This window comes from Oryctolagus cuniculus, chromosome 1 (assembly GCF_051225735.1).
Source record: "Oryctolagus cuniculus isolate XC-2025 breed Fujian yellow rabbit chromosome 1, ASM5122573v1, whole genome shotgun sequence".
NCBI classification, from domain to species: domain Eukaryota; kingdom Metazoa; phylum Chordata; class Mammalia; order Lagomorpha; family Leporidae; genus Oryctolagus; species Oryctolagus cuniculus.
Genome location: NC_142867.1, coordinates 142284585 through 142309097, shown reverse-complemented (window position 1 = coordinate 142309097; position 24513 = coordinate 142284585). Strand labels below are relative to the sequence as shown.

Below are 24513 nucleotides of genomic sequence, written 5' to 3'. Positions count from 1 at the left end.
CAGTTTTATGATATAATAATGTCATCAGGAACTCCTGGGATGTGCATGGTTCTTTGCTCCCACACTAAATGAAGTGGCTATATGGCTTTTACATGGCATTTCCTGGCTTATGTTTTAATCTGGAAACCATACTAACAAAATAGAAATTATCCATACTTACTGCTATTTTTCAAAAATTAACTTCTTAAAGTTAACATTGATATATCATAGCAAGTCACCTTAAATACTAATTCATTCTCTAATTAATTTATTTAAAAATGCATCCAATATATCAAGATTATTAGAGCAGGCAGTTTCCTCAAGAGAATCTTTTAACCTATTGAAATAGTATTAATTATGTACTAATATATACATTATTTTTACAGAAACTAATACTGGCATTGTACTTAGTCTATGCCAGGACAAAGATAAGTATTTTAGGCATAACTCAGTCCCTACTAACCCATTGTACAGATGTACAAACTAAGAAGAAAGGTTAACTATCTCACCCAAGGGCACACATCTTATAGGAGATAGAGCCACTCACTGAAAAACACATCACTTGTGCACTCACGTCACAAGTCACTGATGACGGGTTACAGAAGGAAATCAAGTGTGAGTAAGAAAAGTAACTTTTGTTGTTTTTATCCATATCAAAAGCAAAATTACGCAGCAACCTCAACCTAAAATCCTTTGGCTTCAGCATTGCTCCTGAGCATCTGCACTCCTCATTTACGTCCACATGGCTGAGTTCCACACTCCTCGACAACCCCCTTCCAGCCCACTCGTCAGTGTCAGCAGTCCCGGTGGGCCCTTCCCACCGTCAGAGGCAATGTCTGTCTGCTCTTTCTATTTACACATCCCAGATTTACCCACCCATACCTCTGGTCTGAAACCACAATGTCTGTCTCTGCCAAGGCATAAAAAGGGAGCAAAATGTTTTCCACAGAGTTAAAAGAATGCCATTTGTCAAACCAATCTGATGATGCCAGATGAACTGAACACTTCCATCTGACCACCTTACTACTTGCTATTTAATATGAAATTGAATTAATTTTCAAAATGGAAACCATTTAAATTGCCCTGCAAGGAGTTAAACTGGATTTTTTCTTTTTTGTTTACTGCAAAAAGACAGGCATGTTCTAAACAGGACTTATACAGAAAATTTCTGCAATATATTTTTCCTAAATAAAAATGTTTGTTCTGTCACAAAAAATTCAAGAAAAATATCTAAGATAACATATTTAGTATGGATTTCTTTTCTTAGCCTTTGCAATATGGTAGTAAAGTCAGTTTTTTCCCCACTAATAACTTTCCCCCATTCTCCCAAGTTTAAGTCATAATTTCTCCCAAGAGCTCTGAGATATTATTTATCAGCAGCACAGATTCATGTGCCCATTCCTAATCAGTTCTAGATCAGAGCAAGAATAAAAATAAAATGTTTAGGGGCTGGTGCTGTGTTGTAGCGGGTAAAGCCATCACCTACAGTGCCAGCATCCCATATGGACGCCGGTTGGAGTCCCGGATGCTCCATTTCTGATCCAGCTCTCTGCTACAGCCTGGTAAAGCAGTAGAAAATGGCTCAAGTACTTGGGCCCCTACACCTGCGCAGAAGACCTGGAAAAAGCTCCATGCTCCTGGATTTGGATAGGCCCAGCTCTGGCTGTTGCAGCCATTTGGGGAGTGAACCAGCAAACAGAAAACATCTCTCTTATCCTCTGCCTCTGCCTCTGCAACTCTGCCTTTTGAATAAATAAATCTTAAAAAAAAAATGTTTAGCATTTAATATTAATGATTGTGATAAAGAATTGCTTCTATCTAAAAATAGTCTTACTTTCTCTAAAAACATAGGCTGTTTTAGCAAGACTAATAACTTGTAAAGTAGGGTTTTAGTTATAATTTCATTGTTTTAAGGAAATCAGGTCTTTTTTTATGTAAGATGATCTCTTTTTTATACCATATACAGGAGAAAAATAAATCATCCATGATTACCATAAGTATCTATTCCAAAACATGATGAAAATAGTAAGATGTCCTCATATTATTTATCCATCCATGTGCTTCAAAAAAAAATTGGACCTTAGCAAGACTATGACCTAATCTTAGCATGCGCTGATACAAACTCCACTGAGAAACTGTACTTTCATTCCAATTGTCTGTGGTTTTGTTTTATATGAATTTCTTTTTATATGTCCTTTTTTAAAATTATTTATTTATTTATTTATTTTTTTGACAGGCAGAGTGGACAGTGAGAGAGACAGGGAGAAAGGTCTTCCTTTTCCGTTGGTCTAACCTCCAATGGCCACTGCAGCCGGTGCGCCGAGGCCGGCACACCGTGCTGATCTGAAGCCAGGAGCCAGGTGCTTCTCCTGGTCTCCCATGCGGGTGCAGGGCCCAAGCACTTGGGTCATCCTCCACTGCACTCCCGGGCCACAGCAGAGAGCTGGACTGGAAGAGGCGCAACCGGGACAGAATCCGGCGCCCCGACTAGGGCTAGAACCCGGGGTGCCTAGTGAGCCACGGCGCCGGCCTTTATATGTTCTCTTAATAGGTTAATTGAGTTGCCATACTTGGTGAATAGACTCAATGTATTAAACTTTGGTTACTGGTATCTTGTGTTACCAAGCAGTATAGCAGATCCATACTTTGAGCAACGCCGGGCAACCTGAGAAATAATACTTCTGTCTGGGATCATGTATGCTTTATCCTGATCTACAGATTTCTCCATCTTTTACCATTAAAGAAATCAAATATCTTCTAAGTACATCCAACAGTATCTTTCTGTCAGCAATATCACCATGCCAGTGTGACCGACACAAACATTACTTCAAAGATTTAGGAAGCTCCATTAATCCCAAGAAGAGTAAATGCCTTATTTTAAACTTCCCCAGATGCAGACCTAGAATGAAAGATTTGAGTGGAAGTAGATTATTTGGACAACACTATTAGGGGTATGGGGAAGTGATAAAGGGAACAGGGGGGAACCAATAAAGGATGTCACACCAGCTAACAGATGGACCTAGAGCTCAACCCAAAAATAGCTTCTGGGAAACACTCTCCTCAGAAGCAAAACATGCAACTAAAGTGGAAAAGTAAAGACAAAGAGGAGATTCTAAAAGCAAGCAGAGATGTTTAAAAAAAAAAAAAAAAGACAAAGTACTTTCAAAAGAGCATTACTAAGAATAGGAGTTGACTTCTAAATTTCAGACATGGGAAAGACAGTCTCAGTGTTCTGAATAAAACTGCTAACCCAAAATTCTATATCCAGCAAAAATACTTGTTAGGATGAAGATATAATACAAAGCATTACCAGGCAGATTAAAAAGTGAGTTAACCAGCGAGCCAGCAAGGGAAGAAGAATTATCCCAAGAAGGAGGTGAAAGGCAAAAGAAATACCAAAGAAAAAAGCAATTTTGTGAATGAATGTAGAAAACTCAAAACAGCAACAGCTATAGGCTACAAAAGAGTTAAATTGTTCAAATGACCTTGCATTGTCCAAGAGAAGAGGAAAGGTAGTTTTAGATTAATTATATATATACTACAACTTCTAGAATAATCATTAAAAGAATATATGGTATATAATTTTGAAATTAATAGAAGTAAACTATCAAATGATTTTTTTTAACTATCAGTCAAAAACATTACAAGAAAGAAGAGAAATAGCTGGAACTAAAAGAAGAAAGGACATAAGAGGCAGATTTAAATCCAAATATATCATCAGTCACATTAAGTGTACAATGATGAATGATCTAGTTTTAAAAAAGGTTATCTGGGGTCAGCACAGCTGCATAGTGGGTAAAGCCACCACCTGAGATGCCAGCTTCCCATATGGTGCCTGTTCAAGTCCCAGCTGCTCCACTTCCAATCCAGCTCCCTGCTAGTGCACCTGGGGAAGCATGGAAGATGGCCCAAGTTCCTGGCCCCTGTACCCACAGGAGAGACCCAGATAAAGCTCTGGCTCCTGGCTTTGGTCTGGCCCAGCTCCAGCGGTTGCAGATACAAGATCTCCATCTCTTCCTTTCTGTAACTCTGCCTTTCAAATAAATAAAAATAAAATCTTAAATAAATTATCAGACTGGATTTTAAAATCCCAAACACTGAATGTCTATCAACTAAACTTAAGGATAAAGAGACTAAAAATGCAAACGTTATAATTATATTAACAAAAACAAAGCAAGAATAGCTATTTCTATTAAATGTAATAGGTTTTTAGCAAAATATCATTACTAGAGAAAATTCATAATTATGAAATCCAATTCATCAGGAAAATATAATAATTTTAATTTTGTAAATACCAAATAACGTGGAATAACAACACAGAGCAAAAAATGACAAAAATCCCAAAAGAAATAGTTCTACAATCAAAACAAGTAGGATGAAATTAAGGTATTTACATTTGTAAATATTTTTTCCAGGCTTAAAAATCAATGAGAAATATAAAATTAAATAAAAATTGATCAAAGATCCTAGTATCAGAGCTAAAACTATAAAACTCTCAAAAGATGACATAAAAAGAGTTTCATGACATTTGGATTTGGAAATAATTTCTTGGATATGGGCCAAAAAGAAAAAAAAATGGACAACATAAAAAATTTTAAATTATGTATATGAAAGGATACTGTGAAAAGATAACTCACAGGATGGGAGAAAATCTCTATGGACATATTCTGAAGTTAATATCCAGAATTTGCAAAGAACTGGTCACAATAACAAAAAGAACAACCCAATTGAAAACAGGCAAAGGACTAGAATAGACATTACTCCAGAACATATACAAATGGTCAATACACACATGAAAAGATGTTCAACATAACTAATCACAAGGAAGATGCAAATCAAAGCCACAACGAGCTACCACTTCATGCCCAATAGGATGGCTCTTATCCAAAAAAAAAAAAAAAAAAAATTTAGAAAATAACAAGCATTGATGAAGTTATAGAGAAATTAGAGTCCTTGCTGGTGGAAATGTAAAATGGTGCAGCCACTATGGTAAATAGTATCGCAATTCCTCAAAAAGTTAAAAATATAATTATCATATGATCAAGTAATTCCACTTCTGAGTATATGTTGAAAAGAATTGAAAGCAGGAATGACAGTCTGTATCTTCACATGCACAGTAGCATTATTCATTATTCACAATAGCCAACAGGTATGAACAACCCAAATGTCCACTAATGGATAAAAGGTCACATAAAGTGTGGTATTTACATACAACAGAGTATTATTCAGCTTTTAAAAGCAAAGAAGTGGCCGGCACCGCGGCTCACTAGGCTAATCCTCTGCTTGCGGTGCTGGCACACCGGGTTCTAGTCCTGGTAGGGGCACCGGATTCTGTCCCGGTTGCCCCTCTTCCAGGCCAGCTCTCTGCTGTGGCCCGGGAGTGCAGTGGAGGATGGCCCAAGTGCTTGGGCCCTGCACCTGCATGAGAGACCAGGAGAAGCACCTGGCTCCTGCCATTGGATAGGCGCGGTGCACCGGCTGCAGTGCGCCGGCCACGGCGGCCATTGGAGAGTGAACCAATGGCAAAGGAAGACATTTCTCTCTGTCTCTCTCTCTCACTGTCCACTCTGCCTGTCAAAAAAATTTAAAAAAAAAAAAAAAGCAAAGAAGTGCTCATGCATGCTATAACATGGAAGAAACTTAAACACACTAGGCTAAATGAAGTCAGATGCAAAAGAACAAATACTGTATGATTCGTCGTAGGTTAGGTACTTAGAAGAGTCAAATTCATAGAGACAAAAAAAGAGAGTGGTGTTTGTCAGGGGCTGGTAAGTGGACGTAATGAAGAGTTATTATTTAATGGGTATAGAGTTTCAATTGGGGATATAGATGATAATCGTATACAACACAAATGTACTTAATGTAACTGAACATTACAATTAAAAATGCTTAAAATGCTTTTATGCTAAGTATATTTTACCACAATTTTAAAAAGCCAAAAAAAAATTAATGAGTTGGATATATATCTCAAGAAGTTAGAAAACAAAAAATAGGGGCAGGCATTGCGGTGTAGTGGGTAAAGCCACCACCTGTGATGCTGACTTCCCATATGAGAGCTGGTTTGAGTCCTAGCTGCTCCCCTTCCAATCCAACTCCTCGCTAATAGCCTGGGAAAAGCAGCAGAAAATAGCCCAAGTGTTTGGGTCCTGGCCACCCAACAAGACAGACCCAGATGAAGCTCCTGACTTCAGCCTGGCCCAGCCCTGGCAGTTGCAGCTATCTGGGGGATGAACCAGCGAATAGAAGATCTCTCTCTCTCCCTCCCTCCCTCCCTCTGACTTTCAAAATAAATAAATAAATCATATTTTAAAAATAGCAAATGGAAAAAGTAGTAGATTATTGTGTTAAACAGTTCCAGACGAGTTTAAAATCTTGTTATGAATTTGCAAGTCTAAAATATGGAAGACTATACATATAAAAAATATTTCCAAAACTTTTGTCAATACCCCTCATATTATTCTGCTTTTTATTACTTTAAAATGTCTGAGAGGAGCTACTTAAGATTCTAGGAGGTTCATTTCAGCTTATAGTTATGAAGGTTCACAGGCCAAGAATGTATGTGGGGAAAGATCACCTGCTACTAATGGTCATATTCGTAAGTCAGCCTACTAAATACTCTAATTGTAATATTAACTCCATCTTATTTTTTTTATTTTTTTATTTTTTTATTTTTTTTTTTTTTAATTTTTTTGACAGGCAGAGTGGACAGTGAGAGAGAGAGACAGAGAGAAAGGTCTTCCTTTGCCGTTGGTTCACCCTCCAATGGCCGCCGCGGCCGGCGCGCTGCGGCCGGCGCACCGCGCTGATCCGATGGCAGGAGCCAGGAGCCAGGTGCTTTTCCTGGTCTCCCATGGGGTGCAGGGCCCAAGCACCTGGGCCATCCTCCACTGCACTCCCTGGCCACAGCAGAGGGCTGGCCTGGAAGAGGGGCAACCGGGACAGAATCCGGCGCCCCAACCGGGACTAGAACCCGGTGTGCCGGCGCCGCTAGGCGGAGGATTAGCCTAGTGAGCCGCGGCGCCGGCCTTATTAACTCCATCTTAGAATACTATCATTCCTGCCATGCTTAACCTCTATTTTAAAACTTAGGGGTCCATCACCATGATATAGTGGGTAATGCCGCCACCTTCATTGCTGGCATCCTATATGAGCTCACTCGCTCTCTCTCCCTCTGTAACTCTGCCTTTCAAATAAAATAAATAAATACACAAAAACACAAACACTGCCACATTCCCAACCGATAGTCACTGGAACAATGTCATCTGCTGACCAGGAAAATACACATTAGTCAACAGAAAAATGCAAATTTAAAAAAGTAAATAAATGACTAAAGGTGATGTTTTATATCACTACTCATGTTTTATGGCCCTACCCAAGATGAAATGTATCAAACAGCAGGTTTTAAACTTTCAGCAAGGTCCTTCTGCCCTCCAGGTAGCCATCAACAATATTAGGGACAAAAAGATTGAAAAAGATATGGGAGACAGTTTTAAACCGTAACATGAAGATCTTAAAAGAGATCAAAGAAAGTGGTAGACTTTTTTTTTTTTTGGTGGTAGACGTTTTTTAAAGAATGATTACTAGGTGCAGGCATTTGGTTTGGCTTAAGTTAATACACTCTTAGGATGCCTGCAATCCATATCATAGGGCCTGAATTAAAGTTCTAGCTCTTGGGGATGGTGCTGTGGCACAGTGAGTTAAAGTGCCAGCATCCCATATTGGTGCCAGTTTGAGTCCCAGCTGCTCCACCTCCAATCCAGCTCCCTACCAATGCACCTGGGAAAGCAAAAGAGGATGGCCCAAGTCTTTGGGCCCCTGCACCCACATGGGAGACCAGGAAGGAGCTCCTGGCTCCTGGCTTCAGATCGGTGCAGTTCCAGCAGTTAAGGCCATTTGGGGAGTGAACCAGCAGATAGAAGACCTCTCTCTCTGTAACTCTGCCTTTCAAATAAATAAATAAATCTTTTTAAAAAATAAAGTTCTGGCACCACTCCTGATTCCAATTTCCTGCTAATGCACACCTTGGGAGGCAGCAAGTGACAGCTCAAATACTTGGATCCCTGTCACCCACATGGGAAGCCCAGAATGAGTTCCCAGCTCCTGACTTCCGCCTGGCCCAGCCTTGGCTGTTTCTGGAATCTGGGAAACGAACCAGTGAATGCTATCTCTCTCTCTGCCTTTCATTTTTTTTTTATTTACTTATTTATTTTTTAAAGATTTATTTATTTGTTTCAGAGTCAGAGTGACAGAGAGGCAAGGAGAGAGACACAGAGAGCTCTTCCATCCATTGGTCCACTCCACAAGCAGTGGGAGAGAGCCCAAGTCCTTGGGCCCCTGCAATCACATGGGAGACCTGGAAGAAGCTCCTGGCTCCTGGCTTCAGATCAGCTCAGCTCTGGCCATTGAGGACATCTGGGGAGTGAACCAGTGGATGAAAGACCTCTCTGTCTCTCTCCAGCTCTACCTCTATCTGTAACTCTTTCAAATAAATAAAATAAATCAAAAAAAAAAAAGGAACTATAGCAGCCCGACTCGAACCGCCACCCATATGGGGTGCCAGCACTGCAGATGGTGGCTTAACCTGCTACACCACAGCACTGGCTCCTCTCTTTGCCTTTCAAACAAATAATTTTTAAGATTTATTTATTCAAAGGTCAGAGTTAGAGAGAGGGAGAGATGGGGAGAGAAAAAGAGAGATCTTCCATCCGCTGGTTCATTCTCCAAATGAGCCACAATGGCCAGGGCTGGGCCAGACAAGACAGGACTTGAACAGGTATCCACGTGAGATCCAATGCTGCAGAACAGCAGCTTAATCCACTGCACTACAATGCCGGTCCCTGCAAATACATTTTTTTAAAAATAATACTTAACATTTTTATAAACTTCATTTACACAAGAATACTGAAAGATTTACTGCTCAGGCATGCTTCAAAGTCTAATTCATCAACATAGCATGTGATAAAAATGTCATTAGCAACTTTAATTCTAGTGTCGCTCCCCGTCTTCGTGGAGGAACGACACAGGACCCTGCGCTGTTCTTTCGTCTGCTCGGCCCTTCCCGGGTTTGCTGCTGGTTCTTCCCGGGGTGGCTACTGTCCCTTCCACCTCCGTGGAAGGGCGGTTCCCCCTGCCACATTCCCCACTTCCGCAGGGGAGCGGCACACCGCCAGCCGGCTCTCTCGGGGGCTGCACAGGTGTTCCCTTAGATGTTCCCCTTAGATGTTCCTGGTGCATGCCGTCTCTCTCCTCCTTTATAGTCCTCCTCTGCCAATCCTAACTCGGCTGCCCACACGCCGAGTACGCTGCTCTCCTCCAATCAGGAGCAAGTCCTACAGTTTATTGGCTGAACTGGAGGCAGCTGTGTAGAAGCTGTTTTCTTCTCTCCCAGCGCCATATTGTGGGAGAGCAGATGCATAGAATAAGTCTTAATTCCAGTAACTTAGTCTAGTCCGGGTTGCTCCCCACATTCTAGGCCATTTCATGGAGCTAGAAAGACCACATACAGCTTATTCACGTTCTTCAACACTTTCTTTATCTCCATCTTTGTCACTATACAGAGCACACTTCTAGTCTATAATATCTTCATCTTCTATAGCTCAAGAGAAAACGTATCCCTAGCACTCTGATTGATCAATGCTTCACGTTAACTCTGCACTACACAGAGAACATCATGTTTTAAAACACTGGAATCAAACGTTAATCACACCAATAGTTATTTCAGCAGCAGTGCCTTCAACATTTGATATTTCAAACTTTTTTTTCCCAAAGATTTATTTACTTATTTTAAAGAGTTACACAGAGAAAGAAGGAGAGAGAAGAAAGGCAAAAAGAGAGAGAGAGAGGTCTTCCGTCCACTGGTTCACTCCCCAAATGGCTATAGCATCCAATCTGAAGCCAGGAACTTCTTCCAGGTCTCCCACAGGGTGCAGGGGCCCAAGGACTTGAGCCATCTTCTATTGCTTTCCCAGGCCATAGCAGAGAGCTGGATAGGAAGTGGAGCAGCCAGGACTTGAACCAGCGTCATGTGGGATGCGGGCACTGGAGGCGGGGGCTTTATCCACTATGCCACAGCACCGGCCCCGATATTTCAAACTTTTAACCCATTCCTTCTGCTCCTTTCAGAATATTCTCATGAAAAATAACATTTCTTCTTCATATCCTCAGAACACAAACTACAGACAAACATGTACTGTGTAACAATCTGTTGGTCAACAGCAGACCAAATCTGACAATGGTCGTAGAGATTAAAGTAGAGCTGAAAAATTCCTATCACCTACAGATCACAGAGCTGAAGAGAGGCAGAAGAAAAAGAAAAGACCTTCTGAAAAATTCACAGTGCAGGGTTTCTCAGAAGCACTGGCAGACCTCAACAAACTTCTTAGAATCCTTGGAGGGGCCAGCGTTATGGTGCAGTGGATAAAGCTGTTGGTGCTCCACTCTTGATCCAGTTCCCTGCTGATGTGTCTGGAAAAGCAGCAGAAGATGGCCTGAGTGCTTGGGCCCCTGCACCCACATGGGAGTTCCTGGCTCCTGGCTTTGGCCTGGCCCAACCCTGACCATCACAGTTATCTGAGGAGTGAACCAGGGAGTAGAGATTAATATTCTCTCTCTGTCTCTGTCTCTGTCTCTGTCTCTATCTCTGTCTTTCAAATAAAAAATAAATCAGAGAGAGAAATACCCAAAGTTTTAAATAATGGAGAGAAATGTTCACAATACCTTATCTGTTTACAAGCATATCTGTGAAGAAAAAGGAAACAATCCAATGAACAACCAAGACAAACTTGAGAAGAGTGACCCCTCTTCCAGAAGGGTCTCAGGCAGGCCCTTCAGAAGGTGCACAGAAGGCATTGTTAAAATAGCAGAGGACAGCTCCATGGGCCCTTGTACCCATGTGGGAGACTGGAAAGATGCTCTGGGCTCCTGGCTTCCGTCTGGCCCAATCCTATCTCTTCCTCTCTCTGTAAACCTGCCTTTCAAATCAATCTTTAAACACATTTAAACAAAAAAAGTTAATGTAAAAAAACTGTTCAAACTAGGAAAAAATTTACGGAATAAGAATATAAAGAAGGAAAATATTTTTGTACAGTTGTACAATGCATGTTATTACAAGAGTCAAAAAGTTGAAAAATTTTAGACCTGGGCATTCAGGCTAGTAATTAAGCAATTGATTAACACATCCTAGTCACATATCAGAGTACTGGAATTCAATCATTGGCTACTGCTCCTAATCCAGCTTCCTGCAGGTGGGATACATGGTGATGGCTCAAGTGATTGGATTCCTGCTACCCACATGGGAGACCTGGATTGAGTTCCCAGTTTCCACCTTCAGGTAGGTCAGCTGTTGTGGACATTTTGGGAATGAGCTCTATTTGTGTGTATGTGTTCTGTCTCTAATAAACAACATTTAAGTTATTTATATTGTACTGTAGTCTTATTAAGTGTGCAACAGAATTATGACCAAGAAAACCATGTATACATCTTAATTTGAAAATACTTTATTGCTCAAAGTGCTAACTATCATCTGAGCTTTCAGTGAATCCAAACCTTTTGCTAGGGTAGTGTTTTGCCTCAACGCTGATGGCTGTTAATTGCATCAAGGTGGCGAGTGCTGAAGGTTGCAGTGTTTAGGGCAAATTCTTAAACTAAGACAACAATGAAGTTTGCCACATCAACTGACCCTTCCTTTCACCAAAGATTTCTCTGTGGTATGCAATGCTGATTCACAGAAAAATCACTACCTATGGCAGTTATATCCATATAAAGTGTATTTCTCAAATATTAAGACATAAAAATGAGTATTTCTCCTTGACCCAAGAGCTACTGTGTTAGCAGACATGAACACCACACTAATCATTGTACATCTCCATCAGAGCTCTTGGGTGACCAGGTGCACTTCAATAAGCAGTGATATTTGGAAAGAAATCTTTTTGCTGAGCAGCAGGTCTTAACCGTGGGCTTAAACTATTCAGCAAACCATGCTATAAACAGATGTGCTGCCACCCAGGCTTTGTTGTTCCATTTAAAAATGGAACAAAGGAGATTTAGGCTTAATTCTGAAGGGCTCTTGGATTTTCAAAATGGTAAATGAGCACTGGCCTCAATTTAAAACTCAGCAGCTGCATCAGTCCCCTAACAGGATAATCTAAAGTAAAAAGAACAAAGCTAGAGGCATCATACTACCTCATTTCAAAATATACTATGGAGATATAGCAATGTAATAGCCAAAACAGCATGTTACTGTCATAAAAACAGACATGGAGCTCACTGGAACAGAACAGTTAAACTTAAATATATTATGAGTAACAAGGGCACCAAGAATATATAGTGAAAAAAGGATAATCTCTTAAATGATAATAGGAAGACCTGAGTTCCACATTGAAAAAAATCAAAATAGCTGATGTAAATGGGATTTTTTAAATTTCATATTTATTTAAGTGTGTGTGTACACAGGCATTCACACACACACACAATATTATTCAGCCCTTAAAAAAAGGAAGAAATTGTCTTTTCTGACATAGATGGGCCTGGAAGACATTCTGCTAAGTGAAATAAGCCAGATGCAGAAAGGCAAACAATGTAGGAACTCATTTATGAGTATGTGCAATCTAAAACAAACTCATTGAAGCAGTGAGTAGAGTGCCAGTTACCAGGAGCAGGGATATAGGGAAAATGGGGAGGTATAAAGTTTCAGTTCTGAAAGAAAAATAAGCTCTGGAGATGTATTATATACTGCTGAATGTCTATAGCTAACCATCTTGTATTGCATTCGTACTTAAAATTTGCAAGAAGAGCAGGTCTTAGGTTAAGGGTGTTCATCACACACACAATAACAAGTAAGAATGAAATAGGAAACTTCAGGGGTGATGAATGTGTTCATGGCCTTGAGGGTGGTGATGGTTTGATGGGTATAAACTTATTCCCAAACTCACTGAGTTACATACATTATATATGTATAGCTCTTTATATAGCAATCATATCTCAATAAAAATATTTCAGTAAAGTGGTTTTTAAAAAAGATTATTTAAAAGTCAGAATTACAGAGAGAGAAGGAGAAAGAGAGAGACTGGTTCACTCCCCAAATGGAGGTTTCCCATGTGGGTTCATCCAGGTTTCTCATGTGGGTTCAGGGAATCAAGCACTTGGACCATCTTTTGCTGCTTTCCCAGGCACATAATCAGGGAGCTGGACTAGAAATGGAGCAGCTAGGACTTGAACAGGCACCCTTTAGGATGTGAGCATCACAGGTGGCAGTTTAACCTGCTATGCCACAATGCAGGCCCCAGTCAAGTAAATTTTTAAAAATCAACTGTATAAGTTAAATGAGAAAATATCAAGTCTACTGCATAGGATATTTCGGTAAAACCCCTCTATCACACTCCAATTCAAAATAACGTAAGATTGTGAAATAAGCCACTAATTTGTCAAAGGCTGCTTCTTCAAGTGGAAAATAGTAAAGAAAATCCCCAAGTGTCACATCCTTTTTTATAGCAAAAAAAAATCTTGACGAAGTGAAAAAAAAATTCAACAGAGTTGAAAATAAATATACTGGGTCTTTTAAATTTTTATTTACTTAGAGAGAGAGAGGGAACGAATGCGCATGCTCTGATTTGTAGTCCTCTCACCCAGTGTCCACAATGGCCCCACACTGTGGTCAAAGCTGGGGACTAGGAACTCAATCTAGGTCTCCCAAGTGAACCACAGAAACCCACCACTAAGACATCACCACTGTCTCCTGGTGTCTGTATTATCACGAAGCTGGAGCATGGAGCCAGGCAGCGAATCCAGGTGCTTAAATACGGGTCATTAATGTCCTAACCAGCATCATAACTGCGAGGCCAAATGATCATGCCTGTATTTTTGCTGTGTTCTTTTAATTCCCACATCAGGGGCTGTCGTTGTGGCGCAGAGGGTTAACGCCCTGGCCTGAAGTGCTGGCATCTCATATGGGGGCCGGTTTGAGTCCCGGCTGCTCCACTTCCCATCCAGCTCTCTGCTATGGCCTGGGAAAGCAGTATAAGATGGCCCAAGGCCTTGGGCCCCTGCACATGGGACACCCGGAAGAAGCTCCTGGCTCCTGGCTTCGGATCGGCGCAGCTCTGGCTGTTGGCGGCCAATTGGGGAGTGAACCATCGAATGGAAGATCTCTCTCTCTCTCTCTCTCTTCTCTTTATGTCTCTCTCTGCCTCTCTCTCTCTCTGTGTGTAACTCTGACTTTCAAATAAACAAATAAATCTTTAAAAAAAAATTCCCACATCAAATCCACCTATCTCTGTCAGAGATTGTTTTTTCTTCTCAAAGGATAATTCATTTAAATTTTCCAACAAGGCTTTTTGTTGTTGTTAAAGATTTATTTATTGATTTATTGAAAGGGAGAGTGACAGAAGAGAAAGAGACAGAAACAGAGATCGTCTATCTACTGGGTCACTCCCCAAATGCTCACAACAGCTGAGTTTGGGCCAGATGAAAATCAGTAGTCTGGAACTCCATCCTGGTCTCCCATATGGGTGGCAGGGGCCCAAGCACTTGGGGCATCCTCCATTGCTTTCTCAGGCACATCAGAAGGGAACTGTAATGGAAGCAGAACAGCCAGGACTTGAACCTGCACTCACATGGGATGCCTTATGTCATAAGTGGTGATTTAACCTGCTATGTCACAACAGAGCCCTCCAAAATAGTTTTAGTAAAGCATAAATTAAGAAGTTTCCCATCTTTAAGGGATTATAATATTTCTATCATATGAATTTGGATGTAAAGACAGAAAGAGAAAATGCAGGTAGCATATTATCAATTAACCAAACAAGCACAGTCATGTGTCAAGACTAGGTTGGCTTAACAGTTGAAGTATACATCAAAATAAAGAACATAAATGGTGGGGCTGGCATTGAGGCTTAGTGGGTTAAGCAGCCACCTGCAACACCAGCATCCCATATGGGCACTGGTCAAGTTCCAGCTGCACCACTTCCGATCCAGCTCCCTGCTAATGACCTAGGATAAAGCAGCCAAAGATGGCCCAAGAGTTTGGTCCGTGCCACTCACGTGGGAGACATGGATAAAGCTCCTGGCTCTTGGCTTCAGCTTGCCCCAGCCCTGGCTGTTGTCACCATTTGGGGAGTAAACCAGCAGATGGAAGATGCATCTCTTTCTCCTTCAATCTGTAACTCTACCTTTCAAACAAGTAAATAAATCTTTAAAAAATAAAACATAAATGGCTTTCACAGTCAACATATTCACAACTGGACTAGGGCAGGCTAACTCATTCACAGAATACCTTATGGATTGTTATATCCAAAATATTTCAAATTGTAATGAGCTTCAAAGGCAAACTCGTGACTTTACGGTTTCAGGAGTAGAGAAAGGTCTCATGATTCTAGTTGATCCTTTTGACAAAGCTCTTCACATCTTTACAGTCTCTGAACCTAAAATACAAACTAAAACCACTAAGTATTATGTGATATAGGAGACAAGGTGGAGCATTTAACCCAGATTTGGGGTGTCAAAGATTTCCAGAGGAAGAGACCTGAAACTGAGACTTTAACCATATGTGGTGGCTCGCCAAGTGAACGAGGCAGAAGCCAGGCAGATGGAACCACATGTACAAAATACTGAGGCAAGAAGACCTTCTGTAGACAAAGTGTAGACTAACATGACATACAGCAACTGTTTTGGGATCTTGCCAAAAACAAGGATGACTCCCTTCTCTAGGAGATACCATACTGATCCATACTGATAGACATAGATATAGGTATAGATATAGATATATACATAGGCACATATATGGAAAGAGATCTTCCTTTCAAATAAAATGAAAATAAATTTATGCAATTCTTAAATGCATTCCAACAGTATTTTCAACGTATCATGAGTTTATCAGGACATGTCTCCATCGTAAGTCAAGCAGCATCAGTACCTAAGTATGACCAATACTTACCAGATAAAATACAAAGTATTGCGTATTTAGATTCCACATGGCAAAAAAGAAACAGTGACAAGTCAAGGATGGTACTCACATTTCTAGTGAAAGAACTAGGTAACCAGTGCCATCATGTACTCAAAGAAAGAACAAGGAGTAGGAATGTACCGGGCAGAAAGATGACAGTTCAGTGCATAGTGAGTACAAGATTCTTGTATAAGCCGAAGAAAGAGGTCCAACAAGCAATAGTCCATGTGAATATGAAGGTTAGCAGATCTGAACTCAACAACTGAGGGAAGATAATCAAAGCCATAGGAATGAATGAGACAACCCAGGACGAGAAAAGATGGACCAGCTCAAGGACACTTGGAACATGTCAGGTATGGAGGGGTTTGTTGACAACAGTTAAAGAGCAGTCTTGTACCCAGGGAAAACTGATACTGGTTCTGCTGAGAAGATATTAGCAGGCCTGTGGCAGGTAACAGAAGAGCCTACCCATTCTGTTCTATGCTGTACTTTCTAGGTCTAGTCTGCTACTGTCACAGTCATCCAAAACAAATCAGTAAAAATCAAACGGCAAAATCATTGTTCTAGTTTTCTCTTATTTAATAGACTCAAAGCAGGCACTATCTGTACAGGCAAACAATGTGTGTCATGGAAACCCAAAAGTCATTCTTGTACCACTAATACAAGCCAAAACTTTATTAGGACAGCACAGACATACAGTAACATCAGATGTATTTTCTATTTTTTTTTATTTAAAAATTTTTTTTATTTTTGACAGGCAGAGTGGACAGTGAGAGAGAGAGAGAGAGACAGAGAGAAAGGTCTTCCTTTGCCGTTGGTTCACCCTCCAATGGCCGCCGTGGCCGGCGCACCACGCTGATCCGAAGTCAGGAGCCAGGTACTTATCCTGGTCTCCCATGGGGTGCAGGGCCCAAGCACTTGAGCCATCCTCCACTGCACTCCCTGGCCACAGCAGAGAGCTGGCCTGGAAGAGGGGCAACTGGGACAGAATCCGGCACCCCGACCGGGACTAGAACTCGCTGTGCCGGCGCCACAAGGCGGAGGATTAGCCTATTGAGCCACGGCGCTGGCTATGTATTTTCAAGTGCTATAAAATACAATGATTTTACTCTTAGGTTCCAGAATTTAAAAATACTATGGTCTATGTGTTTTTCAATAAGACTCTAAAGTGCAGTGATGTTCTGAAAGTAGTTCTTTTCAATTCAAGTGTTGACAGGCAAAATATTTAGTTTTAGTCTGACCTTACAGGCACACATTATTTACCTACTTTTAATTTCATCTGAACCATAAGGGTAGTCTTGCAAAGCAACAAAAATGTTCAGAACTGAGGTCAATTAATAGCTTCTAAACTGTTGAAATCTTTACTTAGTATAGAGCTGATCTTCTGTATATAAAGAAAATTAAAAATGAATTTTAATGAAGAATGAGATGGGAAATGGAGTGGGAGGTAGGATGGGAGTGGGGGTGGGAGGGTAGGCATGGGGGGAAGAACCGTGATATTCCAAAAAGCTGTACCTATGAAATTTATATTTATTAAATAAAAGCTTTCCAAAAAATAACTAGCTTCTAAAAATCTAAAAACAAGACAATATCACAACCCTTATTTTAATAAGTAATGCTCAATAATAAAACTTGAAATCTTTCCAGTTTCAATGATAATATCCTAAAGACAAAGAGTATATTAAAAAACTCTGGGGCCGTTGCTGTGGCACAGTGGGTTAACGCTCTGGCCTAAAGCGCCGGCATCCCATATGGGCGCCAGTTCTAGTCCCAACTGCTCCTCTTCCAATCCAGCTCTCTGGTATGGCCTGGGAAAGCAGTGGAAGATGGCCCGGGTCCTTGGGCCCCTGTACCCACGTGGGAGACCCAGAGGAAGCTCCTGCCTCCTGGTTTCCAATTGGTACAGCTCCAGCCACTGTGGCCATCTGGGGAGTGAACCAACGGATGGAAGACCTCTCTCTCTGTAACTCTGACTTTCAAATAAATAAAATAAATCTTTAAAAAAAAAAACCCTCTGTAAGGGGTTGGTGCTATGCTGCTGCATAAAGCCCTGGACTTACGGGATGCCGTTTCAAGTCCCAGCTGCCCTACTTCAGATCCAGCGCCTGAGAAAGCAGCAGAGAATGGCCCAAGTCCTTGGGCCCCTGCACCCACATGGGAGACCTGGAAGAAGCTCCTGCTCCTGGCTTTGGATTGCCTCAGCTCCAGCCATTGCAGCCATTTGGGGAGTAAACCAGCAGATGGAAGACCTCTCTCTCTCTCTCTACCTCTCTGTGTAACTCTATCTTTCAAATAATAAAATGAATCTTAAAAAAAAAAAAAAAAAAAAAAAACTATGTGATCTATATGTCACAGAAATACAGTACTTCATTAATTGTGATTGGTTCTTTTGCTAGATATAAGGTTATACATAATCAACACCCACATTCAGACCACACTCTAGTTAAAAAAAAAAAAAAGCCCACTTTATTACTGGAACTGTTGTCCTTCTCTAATTGCCTTCTGGAAACAAAATCTTGTCTTCTGAGCCCCAGCATATGTCCTATGCCATAGTAACTACTTAACTTTTTTCAGTACTTAACCTTACTAACAGTACCACAAACATAATGCATCTCTGTATACTAAAAACTTATGTCTTTCTGGAAATCAACCCACTGTTATCTCTCTCTCTCTCTCTTTTTTTTTTTTTTTTTGACAGGCAGAGTGGACAGTGAGAGAGAGAAAGACAGGGAGAAAGGTCTTCCTTTACCGTTGGTTCACCCTCCAATGGCCGCCGCGGCTGGCCTGATCTGATTGCAGGAGCCAGGTGCTTCTCCTGGTCTCCCATGGGGTGCAGGGCCCAAGCACTTGGGCCATCCTCCACTGCACTCCCTGGCCACAGCAGAGAGCTGGCCTGGAAGAGGGGCAACCGGGACAGAATCCGGCAACCCAACCGGGACTAGAACCCGGTGTGGCAGTGCCACAGGCGGAAGATTAGCCTATTGAGCCGCGGCACCAGCCTGTCATCTATCTTAAACTCACAATGTGTGTCACTACCCTTATTGTCAAGGTGGTTTTCCTTTACTGTCATATTTTTCTTGCAGCTTCTATACAGGCTGCTCCTTTCTCCCACAATGCATCACAAACTCCTGGGAAGTAGGGACTTTATTAGCTATCAGTTTATAAGGGTTTGCACACATATGTCACTTGGTATTAGTGACAAGCCAATTTTATGGTCTTCTGAACACAAGGAATCAAAATAGAACTAGGTTTCTGAATATCTTGGTTTTTGTTTTAAGATTTATTACTTATTTATTCATTTATTTGAAAGTCAGAGTTGAGGCCCACGCTGTGGCGCAGTGGGTTAACACCCTGGCCTGAAGCGCTGGCATCCCATTCGGGCGCTAGTTTGAGACCAGGCTGCTCCACTTCGATCCAGCTCTCTGCTACGACCTGGGAGAGCAGTAGAAGATGGTCCAAGTCCTTGGGAGACCCGGAAGAAGCTCCTGGCTCCTGGCTTCAGCTCTGGCCACTACAGCCAATTGAGGAGTGAACCACTGGATGGAAGACCTCTCTCTCTCTCTCTGCCTCTCCTCGCTCTGTGTAACTTTGATTTTCAAGTAATAAATAAATCTTTAAAAAAAAAAAAAAGGAAAGAGTTACAGAGAAAGAGGGAGAGACAGAGAGAGAGATCTTCCATCTGCTGGTTCACTCCCAAGATGGCCACCACAGCCACCAGTGAGCCAGGCCAAAGCCAAGAGCCACATAGGAAACCGGGCCCAAACACTTGGGCCATCCTCTGCTGCTTTTCACAGGCCATTAGCAGGGAGCTGGAAACTGAAATGAAGCAGCTAACAGGCTTCCATATGGGATGCTGGCATTGTAGGCAGTGGTTTTACCAGCTATGCCACAACACTAGCCCTGTACCTTATTTTATATCAGTAAGTGGCATATTTACTTCCCACCTTCTTCACCTCACACTCCCATCCCCATCCAGTGAAAAACTAGATGGTCATTGTCTAAACAAGATAAGAGTCGGAGAACTCAGAGGGCTTCCATAGCCTTGGAAACTCATGACTGGTGCATAGGGAGATTACTGATGCCATAAACAGGAGTGTCAATTTGTAAAGTCAACAACAGGAGTCACTGTGCACTTACTCCTCATGTAGGATCTCTGTCCTTAATGTGCTGTACACTGAGGCTTAACGCTATAACGAGTACTCAAACAGTATATTTCACTTTGTGTTTCTATGGGGGTGCAAACTGTTGAAATCTTTACTTAATGTACACTGAACTGATCTTCTGTTAAAAAAAAAAAAAAAAAAAAAGAAACTATCAATTCCCAACTTGACTCTCACTGGGATTAAACATGACAATAGGTCTGATCTGATTTCATCATCATTTAAAAAAAAATCATCTATTATTTTTCACTTTATGTTTCTGTGTGGGAACAAACTGTTGAAATCCTTACTTAAGGTATAATAAGCTGATCTTCTGTATACTAAAATAATCGAAAATGAATCTTGATGTGAATGGAAGGGGAGAGGGAGTGGGAAAGGGGAGGGTGGTGGGTGGGAGGGACGGTATGGGGGGGAAAGCCATTGTAACCCATGAGACGTACTTTGGAAATTTATATTCATTAAATAAAAGAAAAAAAAAAAAAAACTAGATGGTCAGATAAAAACGGAAGGAAAATCTTAAAAGGATAACATTGATTAAGTAAAGGGAAGAAGCCTAAGGAATTAGAAATAAGGAGGAGAAAAAAGGATGAGCAGGATTCTTCAAGACGGCAGACTAGGGAGCTTACTGCTCTAGTCTAGGGGAGGACAGTTTAAAAAACAGTGGAGAGAGTGCAGCTGCAGGGGAGGGTTAGGGACAAAACGGCAGAGGAAACTCCACACAAATTAGAGGGACACTGTGGACCTACGTGGAGGGCGTGGACATGCCCAGCTCGGGACCCCAGCAGCCAAGAGCCTCACCACCAGCTTTGGAGTGAGGTGAGACCAGACTACAGCAGCCCAAGTCACTGGCAATAAAGCTGAAGGAAGAGCTTGGCGTGGGCCCAGCTTGGAGATCTCTGGGGTACAGCGTACCTGCAAACCTAGAGGAAAAAAAAGGGGGTATGTTTCTCCCCGACCACCCAGCACCGGCGTCCTGTAACTAGCCAAGAGAAGGCAGTTGCCATTTTGGACATAAGTAATACCAGTGCCAGCTAGTGTCCACATGCCTAGCAACCAGCCAAGAGGAGACACTTGAGTCTGGCTGGGACAATCGACAGGGGACTGGGTGCTGTGACTGTGGAAGCCTTGTGTGCCAGGACTGGGAAAACACTGTGGCTCTGTAGGAGAGCACAGGGTGTGGCTGGGACTTCAGACAGTCACTGTGGGAGGCTCCACATGCTCAGGGTTCTCTGCTTCCCTGGTGAGGGTCACTGCTGCAGGATCCATGTTCACACTGGGGGCTGCAAGGATCTTTTGCGTGATTCTTGTGGCAGTGCGGACGAAAACTGTACCCACTAGGGCTAGCACCCACGCATTGGTCTCCTTTGAGGAGAAGAGTCGAGCATGAGAATATGCCAACAGAGCAGAACAAACCTCCCCTCTGTTTTTAAAAAAAGAGAGAGAAAATTACCACAGCCAACTTGAGTGTCACCTTGGACGTTCCCTCACCTTGCAGCACTACAGAACTTTGTAATACACATTCTTCTCACCAGTGCATGGAGCTTTCTCTAGGGTTGACCACATACTAAGCCATAAGGCAAGTCTCAGCAAATTCAAAAATACTGAAATCATACCATGCATCTTCTCAGACCACAATGCAATGAAGCTGGAAATCAAAAACTCAAGAATCTCCAGAACATATATAAACACATGGAAACTGAACAACATACTTCTGAATAAACAGTGGGTCACTGAAGAAATCAAAAGAGAAATCAAAAAATTTCTGGAAACAAATGAAGATGACAATACAACATATCAAAAACTTACGGGATACAGCAAAAGCAGTGTTAAGAGGAAAGTTTTTGGCAAATGGTGCCTACATCAAGAAACTGGAAAGGCACCAAATAAATGAGATATCAGTGCATCTCAAGGACTTAGGAAAACAACAGCAAACCAAACTCAAAACTACTAGTAGAAAAGAAATAATTAAAATTAGAGAATAAACAAATTGAAACCAAAAAATCAGCAAAACAAAAAGCTGTTTTTTTTTTTTAAATAAACAACTCTGACACACCTTTGGCCCAACCAAAAATAAAGAGAAGACCCAAATCAATAAAATAGGAGATGAAAAAGAAAATGTAACAATAGACACCACAGAAATAAAAAGAATCATCAGAAATTACTACAAAGAGCTACATGCCAACAAATTGGGAAACCTGGAAGAAACGGATAGATTCCTGGACACATACAACCTACCTAAGTTGAGCCATGAAGACATAGAAAACTTTTTGAAGTTCCCTTGTATACCAATCAGAATTTTCAAAAAGTAGTTTGGAATTATCAGTCATTTTAGGGATAAAATACAGAAGTAGATAAAAATTTTTACCTTTAAAAATTAAATTATTAAGGGGGGAAAAAGGGAAGAGGATGTTTGTTACAGGAATTTCCCTATAAAGATGGCAGATCAAACATGAACTTTGTAAAATTCCTTCCTGAAACCCTGCAGAAATTATAATAAATGTATTTAATCTTTTTAAATTTTTATTTATTTAAGTTTTTATTTTAAAGGCAGAGAGACAGTAAAATAGAGATTTTCCATCCACTGATTAACTCTCCAAACACTCACAACAGCCAGGGCTGGCCAGATCAAAGCCAGAGGACTAGAATTCAAATCCAGTTCTCCCACATCAGTGGCACGGATCCAAGTACTTGAGCCATCACAAGCTGCCTTCAAGGGCTGTCATTAGCAGAAAGCTGGAAATGGAAGCCAGGCGAGGACTTGAAACCAAGCAGCATCTTAACCACTGTGCCAAACCCCAACCCCAATTTTGAGTTTTAAAAAAATATCTATTTTTCATGTACCTGAAAGGCAGAGCTACAGACAGAGATCTTCCATTCAGTGATTTTCTTTGCAAATGCCCAAATAGCCAGGGCTGGGCCAGGCTAAAGCCAAGATCCAATAATCCCACGCAGCTGTCTAAAGTGGTAGCTGAACCAGCTGTGCAACAACTCTCATCCCCAATTTTAATCTTTTAAGGATAATCTCACAGGATGAGGAGGACAGATAAAGAGAAAACAGCAACAAATTTTCACGAGCTAGTAAGGACATAAAGTAGTAGTAACTAAATATAACAGAGAAAGCTGAATCTGAAAGGGACAACAGGAAAGCTAAGACCAATCTATTTTATATCCCATTTTATATCACCGGATGCCCAAATGGGTCAGGAAATGAGGATATGAGGAACTATAAAAAGTAAGACTATGTAAAACAGAACATGAATGCTGACATAGTCCGCCCTACACACAGCTTTCTACCAAGTCAGGCCCTGAATACTGGTAGCCTGACTTAGAGACAGAAGACAACTCTGGTAAGCCTGAGAGTAAAAAAAACAAAGATTCTGCCATGAGACCCAACCATATCACTTTAAAGGGAATCTAAAATTTAGTGTCATTCAAGAGTTTCCAATTAGCTTTTTAGCTTCCTGACAGCATAAGCATACAAGAAGTCTCTGACATGAAAGGTGGGAACCAAAATATATAAAAAAAAGTAAAAAGGAAGTCACATGAGGGGAAAAAACTTTTTAAAGTCCTAAGTTAATACATTTAAAGAAAAGAGATAATATCTTACCCATGAAACAAGGAGAGAATATTTCAAAAAGAACATTCTGAGGATGGTCTTGGAAATCAGAAATGTACTAGCAGAAATATAAACCTCAATAAAAAGCAAGGAATTTAAACTGAAAAAAATGTAAAAGGTTCTCAAATCTAAAAGATGGGAGTTTCCAGATTGAAAGAGTTAACCAAGTGCCCAACATATGACGGATGAAAATAGATCCACATCAAGGCATATCAGCACAAAATTATCAAAGGTAGAAGGAAATGAAACAATGCCTTCACAATTCTGAAGAAAAGTGATTTCCAACCTGTAGTCTGTGTCCACACACATTATCAATTATGTGTGACTCTGATATGGGGCCCAGAATAGGCAACGAATTAGACAGGAATAAATGAGTCAGAAAATGTTCTACCATTTCTTTCTCCAGGCCTGCACCTTAACTCCACCTCCTCACATGCCAATCCAGTATGTCCACTTTCACATGAGGTACCTGAGTCTCCTCCCATACCAGGAAGGAGGGGACACCAGATGAGCACTTGTACTCCAGGTGGACGTACCATGAAACTCCCAGAATACCTCAAGTATACTAACTGCCCAAATTCCATTCCATTTGCATATTCAATTGGGGAATCTTCCCCTACTCTATAAAGGGGACCATTGGAGATGGGAGTGGCCCTTCTGGGCCTCCTCTCATGTTCTCTGCTCATGGACAGCCCTCTCTCTCTGGCCCTTTTATGTCAAGTATCTTTCCTCATGGGCTTGCCCACACTCATTCTTGCACTTTAAATAAATCTTGCCTTCATTTCTACACTTTATGTATGTCTCTCTGTTCAATTCTTATC

General features: G+C 41.2%; 1 protein-coding gene across 6 annotated transcripts in view; it reads right to left on the bottom strand.

The window, feature by feature from the left end:
- FANCC (FA complementation group C) overlaps positions 1-24513 on the bottom strand; it is a 250334-nt gene that overhangs the window by 209353 nt on the left and 16468 nt on the right. The window contains exon 2 of one of the 6 annotated variants that reach the window (XM_070049801.2): positions 14420-14545. The exons of the other annotated variants lie outside the window; for them this stretch is intronic. The gene's annotated coding sequence lies outside the window, so the exon portion shown is untranslated. The remainder of the gene's footprint in view (positions 1-14419; positions 14546-24513) is intronic. 6 annotated transcript variants of the gene reach the window in all.